Raw genomic sequence first — 15,105 nt, 5'->3', positions numbered from 1 at the left:
ATTCACGATTAGGCATCATAATCATTCTGTGTTGAATGAAAAAGCACCTGAAATGTGAGGAGAAGAAACAAAGCGAGTCTCTCTCCATGTTCCTTCAGGTAGTATTACAGTTACCAGGGTGTCTATTGTCTTTGACGATGTCAGATGTCAAAGCGCTAGCCATCAGGAAAGAACATCTAAGATTATGGCTTCTCTTTTTTCACATCTTTTTGTTGTGCAGCTGCTGTTTGTGGTAATGGCCTGGAGCCTGCAGAGACCGGTGTGATTCCCCATGCAGGGATCAGGGCTGCTCACAGGGCCTGTGGCTCACTTCAAACACAGGCCAGCAGGCCAAACCCCCCCGAGAACAGCCTGCTGCTCATCCACATCTCTCTATCACTCTCCTCTTTTCTCTGGGGATAAACAAGTAATGTATGTTCTGAGGAAACGTGAGAGAAATTTGCTGTGTGTCTGCAAACTGGCCTGTGGCAGGAAGCATATACTCCTTACAGCTGGACGTTCAGTGTTTATACAGTCAAACTGCACTGAAGTGCATGGCCACGCAGGTCATAATGATATTATGATGGTTTCAATTATTATTTTATTTTTTTTTTCAAAAAAGTATGTAAAAATACTGATAACAATCTGATAAAAAACCCATATTGATCAAATATTATTCTTTAATATTTTTTTGTTAGTAACAGCCCTGCTTCCACCAAACTCAGCTATATTAAGATATGTGGAAAAATATGTATTCATTTTTCACAGTGTATAAAGTAACAAACCGACCACACCCTTAAAAAAAACCAAAAGGGGGTAACAATGCAACAGAACCATTTCGGAACCTTTCGCTGAACAGTTCTTAAAAGAACCATTTGTTCCTCTGTGTGAAAAATATTTTTCACATTCTTAAGAACCTTTTTTCCACAATAAAGAACCTTTTTTCCACAATAAAGAACCTTTTAATCTAATTAATCTGATTAATCTAATCTTTCATATATATAAGGGGTGTCCACGACTAAGGGTCTTTATATTCGAATCGGAATTTTCGAATCTTGTTGATATTCGGCTGATAGTCTAATCATATGTTTGGGGGCGGGGTAAAATACATTGAGTCAGGTCAGACTTTCTACAGTCATAATTACTGATGTTAACACAAACGGAAAATGTGTAACGAATGCCTCGCAGATACAAACGGGGTAAATGTTTTCATGTTTTGATTAAAAGAAACCTTAATTCACAATTTTTACAATAGTGCTCTCATTATAGATTTAAACTATATGACAGTAGTTATTAATGTTCTGCATTTCTGTTTTAAGCTGCGCACGCTGAAGATGACCAGTAGAGTGATGCATTTGATAGCAAGTTTTTAATCAATGGGATTAAACTCATAATTTAATGTATAATACGCTTCGTTATTTATACAACATAATGTTAATATTAGGATTTATAGGCTATCTGCAAAAAGACCCCGAATGCAAATGAACGTGTGTGCACGGCTCTGAATGCGAACTCCTTTTGTGGACATGTTCTTCACGAAACAATGTGCAGAAACAAAGCAGCCAAACTCTAAATATTCACAGCATTTTATTATAATGGTCTTCTCATTATAACGGTATGGATGTGACAGTCCAGTCATAGTTATTAATATTCTGCATTGTAGTTTGTCCTGTTCGTGTTGTGCGCTGAAGAGATATCACCGTAGTACTACAATGAAACACTTGACTCAAAACCAGATGCATCTTATATGAGGTAAATAATATATTCACGATATATATACGCTGGCTAAAATGTTTTGAAATCACTTGTATCCTACCTGTTAGAAAAAAATCCAATCTCTGCCTGTGTCAGTTTGAGTCTTGGTAAAGTTTTAAATCCGCCAAGATGCTCCTCTGTCGGTCATGGACCGTGATAAACCATGATAAATTACAAAACTCTAAAGGTGCCCAGAATTCATTTTCTTCTATGTGAACTCTTTTGTCTCTGTCTTTTATTTGACTCTAACATGCAATTAAAATAGGCAAAGGTGACCACTGACCCCAGAAGGATTGCTAACTTGAATCAGGTTTTGGCAGCCAGAAATCTCCTCAGCATGCATGAAGATCAGGCAGCCTAGGCAGCTATGGGAGGTCTCGACTGCAAATCCTTCTTTTCGGATCTCCTCACCCAGATGAAAGGACAATGCCACTAAGGATTATACAACACAATTACGCATTCTCTGTTGTGCTGACAAAGAGGAAAATCGCCTTTCTAAGAGGCCAAATCATTTCCAATTAAGCACATTTTTTGACATCCTGTAATGGCCAGGTTGATGCACTTTAACACTGCCGCATCTAACCTCTATCTCACCCCACTATACACTCACCCACACTGCCTTTGGAGTGTGTGCTTCCTTCTTTAAAAAGCCCAAATGTTTTTGTTGACAACTGAGAATACCTCTGACAACTTGTGACAATGAAAAATGGTCAATTTTCTCAAGATGCTTGACAAGAATGACTTTCAACGCTCAATCCAGAATAGCTAGTATCAAATTAGTATCACTTCTTCCTTTCTTGTCAGCCAGCTAGCTAACCTGGCAATCACTGTATTTTCACCTTCAATATGTAGAAAGGACAGGGTGTAAATGGTGTTTATTAAAGCTTTCATGGGTTGACCGAGAAGGATCATGTTGGACAGCTTGTTTTCAAGTGATAATCACAATCAGAGACACTTCTGAACATCTTCACACTTCTCAATAAGAACACTGTCCACGTGATAACGATCCATTAGAACTACCAGTGGAACTCTATAGAATGTTGCTGTCAATATTTGTACTAAAGTAGACACAAAAATGGCATGAGGGTCCCTTTCTAGGTGAAGTGTTAGTATTTGCTTCAAATAGCAAACTCACTGCTGATTCACACTCGCTCATAAAGCACTGGCGAAAATGGTCAGCTCTGAACCATAGTATTCAGAACTGAATTGAGACTGCCTGAGAATTGCATTTCAATTCCTGAATTCAGTTTGATTTGAAGGAATTGGAATTGCATTTGAAAGAATTGAAAGGAGCTGAATTTCAAAATATAATTTCAATTCATAACAACAAAAACTAGGAGTGAACTAGAAAAGCAAAGTCTGCCAAGAGTTACTTTGAATGTTGGGTTAAAAAGTCAGACAGAACAGAACAACAGATTGGCACAATGAAAATCAACAGATAAAACGATAGAAGGAATGATGGACAGCCTGACAGACAGAACACTGGATGGACAGATGGAAGAATGGATAAAATGATGCATGGAATGCCGGGGACAAGAATGACAGATAGAATGGTGAATGGATGGATGGATGGACAGTTGGACGGACAGATGAATGGACAGACAGACCTCAGGGCACAACCAGGAGATGGAATGCATTGAAGATCACTGAAGGAACCGCAGGAAGACACACTCACCTTCAAGATCCTTGTGAGGAACTGAGATCATCTGACACGAAACGACTATATAGCAGTACATATATTGCTTATCATCAATAATAAATATGAGAGCTGCAACACAATGATTGTGGCACTATGTGTCTCCTCAAGAGTTTCAGAAAAAATGTTTCAATCTGTGTTTAGATTTGACAAGATACTGTTGTCCTCAATCAAACATTAGAGATTTCAGTACATAATACTCAAGCATTTGACATTAAAACTTACAAAACAAATTGATCTGAACTAAATATCCACATTTATTTCAAAGCTATGTACTCTTACGCATCAGAAGTCTCATTTATGTCTAGTCTTTTTTTTTCTCTCTAAATGAATTTTAGGAGAAAATCTCATACAAAGTGTATAAATGGGACTCCATTGTGAAAGAGCAATACAATCTTCCTCTAGGCTTCTCTGTCTCTCCCATTGTTTTCAGTTAACCTTTATTTTCCCATCAAAAATAATGCTCCAAAATGAGATCAATAAATAATCACTGATAAGCTGAAAGAGCTCACCAAGAAAGGATATCTACTGTGACATTGCAGCCATGTACATAAGTTTGCAACTGCAAAAATCAAATGGGCCCGTATAATGGAGCCTTCTCTTTCTGTCTCCACCCTAAACAAGCCGTCTGTTTCTCTGGCTGAGTCAGATGAGATGCATTCATCAGCAGACTGTGTCACTCGACGCCTTCATTATCTTGTCCGCCCGTGTTCAAGCTAGACCTGTGGAATTCCCAGGGATGAGCAGTGGCCTCTTACTCTAATCAGAGCTCACAAGAGCCTTTTGATCCGCTGCTTCCCTCTCTACTGCACACTTCATCACCTTTTTTTTTTTGCCCATAATTGCATGTGAACGATCCCTCTTTGATAATGCCTTCATGCCAAATCACTATCTGAGAAGAGTGTTCGAAAAGTGTTATGTGCACCGTCTGCTCAGAGAAAAAGGACACCCGAGCACCTGCGGAAGACAAACATTTCTCACAGACATGACGTACTGTATCTATCATCTCTGTGCAGGATATGAGCTGCTCCGTCAACTTAATGTTGAGGAGGAAGAGAGACATCGAGAGGGAGGGAACAACAGCAAGACAGACTGAGCAGACACGCTTTGCATGACAGGCAGACAGACTAGACAAGTCCCACGACTCTCTGACCTACGCTCACATACAACTGATAAAAACCTCTGGAAACAACAATAGGAAAAAAAAAAAGCAGCAACAAAGTACTATAGCACTCTCATAGTAATACTTGTGGGTGGGGGGGGGGGGGTGTCCATGTAACATAATACCATTGTTTACAGGTCATTTGATAATATCATAGCATCGGCATCATGTATATTTTCTGAAAAACAATATTTCAAACCTAAACTAAAGTTCTTTTAGTGATTTTTTTGCTTGAAAAGTATTTACAGAAAATGTTGTGCTGTATTTATCTAAATCCCAAATTCTCAGATATTTTGTTATATAAAAAAGCATGTTAAAGGCTTGAATATTAAATGGACACTGATAAAACACTTTATGAATTATTAACACATATATTCAACAAAAATGCACTAAATCGCTTAAAAGTTACCGTTTTGAAAGTTACAGTTTTAACTTGTTACAAAACCAATCTTTTTCAAATAAACACTGTTCTTCAAAATTTTGTTCATCCAAAAAAATCCTAGGGGGGAAAAAGTATCAATACTGCCACAAGAGCATTAAGCAGCACATTTTTCAACTGATGTTTTCTGAAGGATCATGTGACAAAATGCAGCTTTCAAAGGAATAAATGGCATTTAAACAAAAACTGTTATTTAGAACTGTAATAATTTTTCATAAATATTTCATATTATTGCTGCCTTGGCTAGCTTCTTAAAAAAAATAAAAATAAACAAACCAACAATGATTGTGTGTATGTCCGTATATAATACTCACTTCCTCGCTGAATCAGCTCACTAAATGGAAAGTTAAACTAAAAATATTTAAAAAGTTAGCAAAACTTAAAGGCAAAGATAATGGCAATAGTTGACATTTACAAAATCCTTAGGAAACACTACCACAGTATTACAATCTGACACAATCACAACATTTTTGTAGGGACGATCATGTGAAGAAATCTAGCTAGCTAAGAAATGTGTCACTCTTGGTGTTTTGTCCAAACACAGCTTGAAGGACAACCTCAACAACAATTCCAGATGTGGCCAAAATCGATAAAAAAAAAAGGCTACGCTGCTAGTCTGTCACCACGTCCAACTAGAGACACAAACACAGAATAAATATTTCCTCAATGTGAAGTCGTCGCCCACATCCGCCTCTCATTCCGGAATGTGCCAGAACTGCTGCAAGATAAATGAATGCTGGAGAACTGAAGGGAAACAGATCCACTATCTGGCATGGCACTATTTACTGACATTAAGAATGATAATATCCATCAACAGGCTGTCAAAGCCCCAAGTGGGCTGTGGGAAGAACAAAGGCTTCGACTGTCATCCTTTTCAGATGCTGACAAGGAGATGTTGATGTACCTGCCATTCAGGTGCAAATAATGTCATCACCCGCATTGGGATCAGAGCTTTTAACTGCGCCGCGGCGATGAGTAACCCGTGCCTTGGGCCTCCTCCCCATGGCAAAAAACAGCTAATGAGCTAGCCATAAACATCCAATTAAATGACTACGGGAAAAATAAAGGCAGAGAAAAAAAACAGATCAACATATGTCCATTCCACTCTACAGCGTGTGAAATACGGCTGCGAATTAACAGTTTGGCTGCTAACAGAGACAAAACAAAACACGAGGCAGCTTCAGGAGGCATCTGTATAATTACTGTTGGCCATCTTTCAAGCCTCCCTCCTCTCAGGAGAGAGATGTGTGACAATATATGACAAGAAAGCAAACACGCTTCCCCAGCAGAATAATAGAAGGAATCAGCAGTGTACCAGACACACCTGTCTGGCTCTGAAAACAATGCCACGCTGCCTATTTATTAGGTGCCAGAAAAGTTTATGTTTGTTCTGTGACAGTGACAGCAACTTGATCCCTTTCATTATTTAGGGATCTCAAGCTTGAGAGAGGGGAGGAGAGAAAAAAGTCTGACTCTCAATATTTTTTTCTTCTTATTTCGATTTATTTATTTATTTTACCAGCTTGCAGTGAGTTCTCTTTCTTCCTGATAGCTGTCTGCCAGGGTGTCAAAAGACAAATAACAAAGACTGTCATCCAGCGGAGGAGAGATCCTGCTCATGTTCTCTGGCAATCTTCCACTCATTGGTCCACTCAGTTTCTAAAAACCGTCAGGACGTAGCCGCGGCAATTCCAGCGTTTACCTGTGCCGCAGTATTCGCGCTTTTTGATAAGTCATTGTAGTTTGATTGACAGTCATTGTGCTGTCTAAATGATGTTGTGAGTTTATTGTGACACTATTGGCAGCTCAAGAGAGGATGACACCGTTCTCGCTCAAATGCGACACCGTCTATACAATAGAGCGAAATTGCGACTGTCAGACGAATCAAGCGCTAATTGCAGCGATGCATCTATTTTGAGACAGAGTCCATTTACATTTCTAAACTAACTCGCTCTTACGTTCACCTGTCAAACAATAAACAAGCCCGACAATTCTTGCTCAAATGAAACGTAATGCCACCTATCATCTACCTCAGAGTACGGCGGCATCTGTTTGCTTGCTAGATAGCAGACAGCTGAGAAAGACAAAAAGAGCAAGCTGTTTGTGGGGATGTTCGGAAGGAATAAATGGGTCAGGTTGCTCGCTGCTGTTTTGTGGCCTTCCCCTCCGTCTACCTGTCAGTCTGCGCAGCTGACAGAACGGCGCTGACTGTCATTTTAACAGTTAATAATTAGGCCTCCTCTCGGCACCAAACGGGGTGCCACGATGACAAAAGCCAATGGCGCGGCGGCTCCCACTTTATAAATAGTCTGAAGGGATGATTAATGAGGGTGGCTGGCGAGCTAAAGCAGCAATCTGAGCGCAGACAATGGCCGCCCGCACAGCTGCCGAAAAAACAAGACAAGCTCTGTCCGGGGATATAATTGAGGAAAGTGGCAAAACATTGCGAGTAAATAAATAAATAAATGTTAACCGACAGCTTATGAAGACTTTATTTAACCCCTCACTGCTTTGCAAGCTCCTCATTAACATTTTGACACGCTCGGCTGAGAGCGGGGGTCAGGCTCGGCTTCAGAGGAAAACATTCTTCAGTGACGTTCTGCTGAGAGGTGTGAGAAGAGGAAAAATAAATAACTGGGGGCCAAAAAGAAACCCACGTCACTTCGGCGAATAGTTTGGAGTTTTCCTCCGAGGGCTGTGCCAAACATTGACTTGCTTTTTGAGTGATTTTGTGGGTAAACAAAGAAAGACTTAGCCTGCAGTAAATGCCCCGGTAGGGGGCCCTCGCTGGGACTGTTAGTGCCAGACTCCAATCATGGGAAGGGCCTAGAATAAGCTGTTTCCTCTTAAAACAGGAAACAGCAGTTGTTCAGTTTCCCAAAATAAACTCTTAAAGGCACAGTTAACACAGAAAAAAATTCTGCTATAATTTATACTCATGTGATTTTAAACCCGTATGGCTGTTTGGTAAAGGGACCAGATAATGAGGAGCAGTAAAAACACACCAAAGGTCCATACGGTGCAATATTCAAAGTCTCCTGAAAATGTATGACAGCTTTGTGTGAGGAACAAACTGCAGGTCATTATTCACGAATAACTTTTGAACCATTACAATGATTGAGGAAGTCAGTGAGTTGAACTACAATATATATTTAAGCTGACCTAACACAATCTCACATGAGCGTGAAAGGAGCCATACTCATGTAAAAGCCATACTATTTTATTATTTATTTTAAAGAAGAGTTTTGTACGACTTTTCCCTCCTTCAAATTATACTCGGTGGTATAACCAACATGCAGGAAGCCATTTTGTTGTCATTTGACAAGAAAATGATTTCACGGAGAGGACCCCATGTTTAAACTCACAACTATGTCAAGATCAATAAAAATGAAAATAAAATATTCATTATTTTACCCTGTTTGACATTATGGCATGGCAAAGTTATTCAATTTAGCCAAAACTGAACAACCTCAATTAAACTCCATGATCATTATTTTATTTATTTGAAATAACACCAATTCCTTGGAAAATAAGTTTTACATTTTTTTTAGATGAACTATACCTTACAAAAGGAAAGTGTGTAGGCATAGTTAATTGTCTGGTTTTGTTGTATTCCTTGACTTATAAACATCCCCACACAGAATCTGTGCCTTGAACTTTGCAGATTTACATAAAATTGGACCTAATCTGAAAGTGAAAAGTTCCCAACGCTTCTTACATTTGTTGCTAATACTCCAAGCCATCAACACGATATCCTCCGTTCTGTTAACCATTTGGAAATGGTTCTGCAGACCAAAACCCAGCTATTCTGTCTGCTTCTACTTCTAGGCCAAGATCACGGCTTTGGCTTCCATTGAAGTTGATCTCGTCACACATTCGGCTCGTTCTCTGACAGCTCTTGGTCACTGGCCACATGCTATCTGCTTCTAATGACAGGGAACGCTTTGATCGCCAGCTTGCATGTTCGGCTCTTAGGTACACACATCAGATGAGTGGCTGTGCTGCCTCCGTCCTCTTTAATGTTTCTTTTTAGTCCCCTTTAAATATACATGCATTAAAAAGTGACAAATCAATCACAGCACCATCAAACAACAAAACATCTGTTTTCCTAACTCTTTTTGTCAAACAACGCACTGTCTGACCAACTGGCTAACAATTATCAGAAATATTTTCATGTGCTCTCTCGCTCCTCGTTCCCGCCATGCTTCCATTTGATCTGCTTTTTACTTAGCCTCCACTTTTCTCCCCGCCCGCTTGTTCTCGTTCTCTCTTTACCCGCTCCCTCTTGCTCAGACATCAGCAGTTTTCCTTTTAATGTCACTGACAGGGGGTAATTTGCACCCATATATGTTTTCTCTCCAATTACACCATGGCAGCAGTGTGCTGCCAAACATCTCAGTGCTGTGCTGATGGTCACCTCTTTGAGGAGTCCTTCCTGCCTCTCTGCACTATATTTTTCCTCTTTTTAGATTCTCCCAGAGAGGACTCTGTCATTTGGCTGTCCTTGGTCCAAAGTGTTATTTAACACCTGACAACAAAAGCAGCCGCCGCCTCTACAACAACATCATTTCGGAATTATTTCCTGTGGAGACCAGTCTTAAATTGGTCCTGTAGTCTTGAGGACAAGCCTATACGCCATAATGACTTACTCATAAATGTGGCACCAAATTAAATGTTAACACTTTGAGACAATTACTAACTAACTAACAGCAGAATTATATTTAACTCCAATTACGCGAATGCTTGTTTTCTTATATGTTGGTTTCAAACGCCTACTGTCATTAATTAGGACAATTTCTGTAAATTATGTCTTACAAACTAACATTTTTGCACTAACACTTAGATGAAACTGGAAAATATCCAATAAAACCATACCAGCGTGCATTCAGGTAAGAGTCAGCGCTGTTATCAGGACAAGTGAATTGAAAAAATTAAAAAAATGTCTTTTTTTTTTATTGGTTAGTTGACTTATATTTGTTAAATGTTTCATATTTGTTATCATTTGTTCTATAACACGTTAATTAGTTTGATTGTTTTGCAGGCAAGATATCTAAAGCTAAACAAAGCAAAACTTGCAAATAAAAACTGTGATTAGCACCATTATCTCCTATATATTACATGCAAAAGATAATTCAGTGAATCATTAAGGAAATAATTCCATGACCGTAGCTGGAAGCAGCATCCAGCATCTTACGTTACTTTGCAGAGGAGAATCATCAAAAGAAAGAGGAGAAGAATAAAGAACCCAATCAACTGAGCAGAAGCAATACACTTTTTGATAAGTTGTCACCTATTTGTGTGTGAACATTCCCAATGTGTTTTACATTCCCATTCCCAATGTGTATTAGCAGCTTCACTGCTCCACAATGAAAAAAAGTAACTGTTTTTGAACTATATCCGCTTTTCCTAAAATCAGGATACCTTAAAACACTGGATGACTTCATAAGTGTAAAAAAACAACTAAAAGAGTTAAAACTCAACTGTGTCGATCTAATTTTTCAGCACTATATAAACAGATGTGTTAATATGAAACATTATGCATTACTTACAGTAAAGAATATATGCAAATTAGGAGGCAGATGAAACTAACTCTGTCAATCAATATTAACCCATTCAGATTGTTTTTACTGCATAATGCCAAAAATAACTCCATTACTGAAAATGATCTTTCACAAGTGGCATTAATGTGTTTCAAAACCTCTATGATCTAATAATATCATCTATTTGATAGTGAGACGGGTTAAATGAGTTTCTCGGTTGAGCGTGTAGTTCATGAGAACGTCAAGCATGCTTTATGAGCAGTTCTCAAACAATATTCCTCAGACACACAATTTCTGAAGACTGCTTGGATCTCTTTAAAATTTAATGCAGTACACAATACGCGATCTTCCTAAAACTTCCTAATTAGTCTAATTTACTTGATTCTACACTCTTGCTCAGAGCAGTTATGCTGATCAAAGGCAAAGTAAAGTGATGTCAAGGGACTGGTGCCTCCAATTTCCACGATACAAAACTACTGAATCAATAGAGCAAAACAGACAGCATTGCTAAGTATAGCTTTAAGCAAACCTTAGCGCCAAATACAAAAACTTCAATTGGACCCATTGATATCGGCATGAAAAATGCATGATTTCAGGAAAGTTCTTTCATCTATGACAAAGATCAATAGCGGGAAGGGGTTATGAAATCAAAGCTATTTTGCTAGTCATGCAACAACAACAACAAAAAATACTTTCTTTTAGAAAAATGGTAGAGCACAATATTGAAGAAGAAAGGGTTCAAGTGAGCATAAATAAGCACATCTAAAAAATTGAAGAATGATTACAGCTGATTGTTTTAAACTTTCCAATTCAGCTATGTTGTAAGTCAATAAACAAGACAAGAGAAGTCAAATCAGTTTAAAGCTCATCTGACATGACATTCAACCTCAAAAAATTATTAAAAGATTGGTTAAGAGAGGTTCTACTATGCAGAATTCATATTAGATCAGGTCAACTGTGTCGTACCAATGTGCAAATGTGTTTGACTTGATTTACAGTGTGACTATTTTTATATATCCCCTGCAAACAAGCACACAATGGGTTTGAAGGGTGCCTGGCTGCGATGTCTACTGGAGCGTCACTCATCTGTCATCAGAATTAAAATAACAAGTTACGGGTGAGTGATCTGACAATAAGACTGACAAACTAGAGAAAACAAGTGTTGAAAAGATGACGTGACACATCATTGGAGACGCAATCTGCACTTTTGCTTTTCAGGCTAAATTTTGACTAGGTGTACTGACTATTAAAGGTTTGCGGATAGAAGGAAATTAAATACATTCATTGTTGAAGCCTCACGATGATAAATAAGGCATCCATTATATGACATCAGCAGCCAGCAGAGAAAATATATTTGACTCATCTTGCAGGCATAAAAAGGAAAACCATCCATTCAGTATGCCCAAATAATAGTAGTAGAAATAAAAATAATAATAATACATAATTAAAATGGTTTCTATTAGAAAAGTTAAATCAAAGTATTTTAATATTGCAATAATACTGCTGTACTTTAAAATGAAAACATATGTAATAATATCAGTACTTTTATTTTACAAAAAAAACCTGCAAAATCAGTCAAAATATTTGCGGCTGTCTTTGCCAAACATTAAACCAGAGCTTTTATTTCGTCAGAAAACCAATTAACAACAGATTTATAAGCACTTCTTATTACAAATTTGGAAAGATGATTGGTGCATGATTCATTTTCAAATGCACATAATAAGAAATCTATATCCAGTTTATGCAGTACAGAAAAAAATAAAATCAAAACCTGTCTGTATTTACAGTGGTCAGTTATAAAACAGACTGAGACAAAAGAATAAACTACCAGAATGCATCTTGCAACAATTCATTCATTTCCATTTTTGTGCTTAAAGATTAAATTCATCTACATTCTAAACGTTTGACAGAAAGGATTTAATTATTAAGGGTTCTCATAAGCATGTCTTTTTCATGTGAAGATGCCGAGGGGCATAATTTTGTGGTAACATCCACTCCAACTTGTCCAAAGCTAGTTTCGGATGAAAACTGTGGCAACAGCTGTCAGTCAAGAATCACTTGTCCAGCACAGAAAGCAGAGACATCCAGAGAGTATACAGGGATGTACAGGGCCTGGACACTTAGGGCGTGCAATGAGGGAGAGGGCAGACAGCAATCAAAGCTCTTCAGATTCATGTGCCATGCATACTGGAAGCCTAAACAAGTGCCGTGTTTTCATTTCCATACGCCATGCTCCGTCTTTTCTTCTGACAGAGATAAGATGTATAAATTATGAGCAGCTGACAAAGTCGACTCCAGCGCCCGAGGCTGCTCATCAATCATGTCCTGTGTGTCAGCAGGTAAGTGATGTGGCCCCTGGAGGCACAGCCCATTCTTAGGTGGAGGGGGAGAGAATTGGTGGGTGAGAGACAGGAAGAGAGAGAGAGAAAGCAAGAAGAGTGCCTGTCAAAGCCCGGGCTCCATCGACAGCTGATCTGTATTTAGCAAACTCTTTAAAAGAACAACAACAAAAACAGCCATGGCAGCCATGACTTAAAACACAGGTTCTCAACCTTGAGGTTAAACTCTATTTATGGTGTAGTTTGAGTGTCATTTTGTTTCATTTGTAAGTGAATTTAAAATAAATTCCAAAAAGTTCCAAATATGTACTTAATTTCTAAAACGCGAAAGAAAATAAGTTAAAGAATGTTTTTTGTCAATATAATGAACGTCAAAAAAAAAAAAAAAAAAAAAAAAACTTTTTGATGAAAAATAATGGAAATTTACTTTTTTTGTTCCATCTGCCACACAAAGGTGACCACAGAGAGCCCTAAAACTGTTGGTACTGTTTGCTGGAACTTATTTGTGCCAAGCAGGATTTACTGCTTATTTGCATCAAGACAAAACAGCAATCCAAGTTGGTTATAACAGCAGAGATATTCCTTTTCCAAAGCTGCACAACTTATATATATATATATAAACTTATTTTAATTTCGCTAGTTCCCAGGGAAAATTTTTATCATTTTATCTTAGCTAAAACTGACATAAAAATAATAAAAACTATATATTCATAATAGGAAAAAAAACTAAAATGCATAAAACTTACAAATACACAAAAATTTAAAAGATTACTAAAATGTAAAATTTACAATAAAAACAATTAATTAAATAATCTAAAAATTAAAACTATGAACAAAATTCATAATAGTAGCTTAATAACACTGCCTTAAAGTAAATGTAAAAATGGATCCTGAGGATCAAAATGTTGAAAGGGCTTGATTTAAAGACTTCTGTTCAGATGTTCCACATAAAGGGGTGTGCAGTACACTGATGTGACCTGATACTGGTAGTCACAACCAAAAGTCTTCTCTCCAGAAAGGCCACCGTTGGACCACCCAGTATCTGTGAGCGTGGCGCAGCAGACTCTTCCTGAAGGCACTTATGTTGTCATGGATATATGTGATGAAGCACCATAAGTCGTCTCTCTGAGTGTCGGCTGAAACCAAAGCCTGCTAATGAATGTGTAAACAACACCGCTGTGCAGAACAAGAGCTGCGGTGCATGTTTGCACCTACGGCAAAGCCAAGCAGACAAGCCTCTTCAAATCACAGTAATAAGTGCTGATTTAAACCGCAGTCCACCACACCGGTGAATGCCACATTTAACAAATGCTAAACGACTCATCCCATGAAGAATGTCTCCCCTGTTCGACAAAATGGCATTCATGTAGAGCAGGAGAAAGGGCAGGATCAAATTTCATGCAGAACACTGAGTGCTGTGAGATAAAGGAAATGAGACAGCTCTCAGGGGAAATGACAGGTAAAACACAGATGTTTACACAGCACCGTGCTAGAGAATACGCTTGGTTATTTCATCCTTATCTGGCTCTCCCGGGCATGGAGCATAATCTGTGAGAGTGGATATATCAGCGGCTGTGGCCTCTTTGGCTGTGTGGGCGAGTATAGATCAGAGACGCAGCGTGGCGGCACACATATACCTGCAGTGCCGTGGCCTCGTTGTGACATGCACTGTGGAAATTCGCTGAGGTAACAATCCGTGCTGCCCGGGCCTGTGGGCAGCGTTAAACAAACAGAGACTGAGAGGGGGGGACATAACCCCACAAAAACACACAGCAGAGATGCCCTAAACATGCCTCTCGTGGTGTTAGCCCTGAAGGGACAACATTTTAAATGGACAACATGCATTCAAAGTATAAACACACAGATAAAGCAGGAGGGTCAATACAGCTAAAATACACAGTATTGTTTTAGTCATGCTCGATACATTTACATTTTACATTTACATTTAATCATTTAGCAGACGCTTTTATCCAAAGCGACTTACAAATGAGGAAAATGGAAGCAAAAACAACAAAAGGGCAATGATACACAAGTGCTATAACAAGTCTCAGTTAGCTTAAACACAGTACATGTAGCAAGGGCTTATTTATTAAGGTCATATTTGTTTTTCAGGATTCTTTTATGAATACAAAGTTCAATGAAAAACATTTAATGCGTCATTGCTGAATGTTTTATTTTTTTAATATATTATCTAT

General features: G+C 38.4%; 1 protein-coding gene across 3 annotated transcripts in view; it reads right to left on the bottom strand.

Moving 5' to 3' along the window:
* lrmda (leucine rich melanocyte differentiation associated) overlaps positions 1-15,105 on the bottom strand; it is a 262,778-nt gene that overhangs the window by 56,002 nt on the left and 191,671 nt on the right. The window lies entirely within an intron of this gene.

Source organism: Carassius gibelio, chromosome A13, assembly GCF_023724105.1.
Source record: "Carassius gibelio isolate Cgi1373 ecotype wild population from Czech Republic chromosome A13, carGib1.2-hapl.c, whole genome shotgun sequence".
Taxonomy (NCBI): domain Eukaryota; kingdom Metazoa; phylum Chordata; class Actinopteri; order Cypriniformes; family Cyprinidae; genus Carassius; species Carassius gibelio.
The sequence above is the reverse complement of the archived record's forward strand: the minus strand, read 5'-3'. Positions and strand labels throughout refer to the sequence as shown.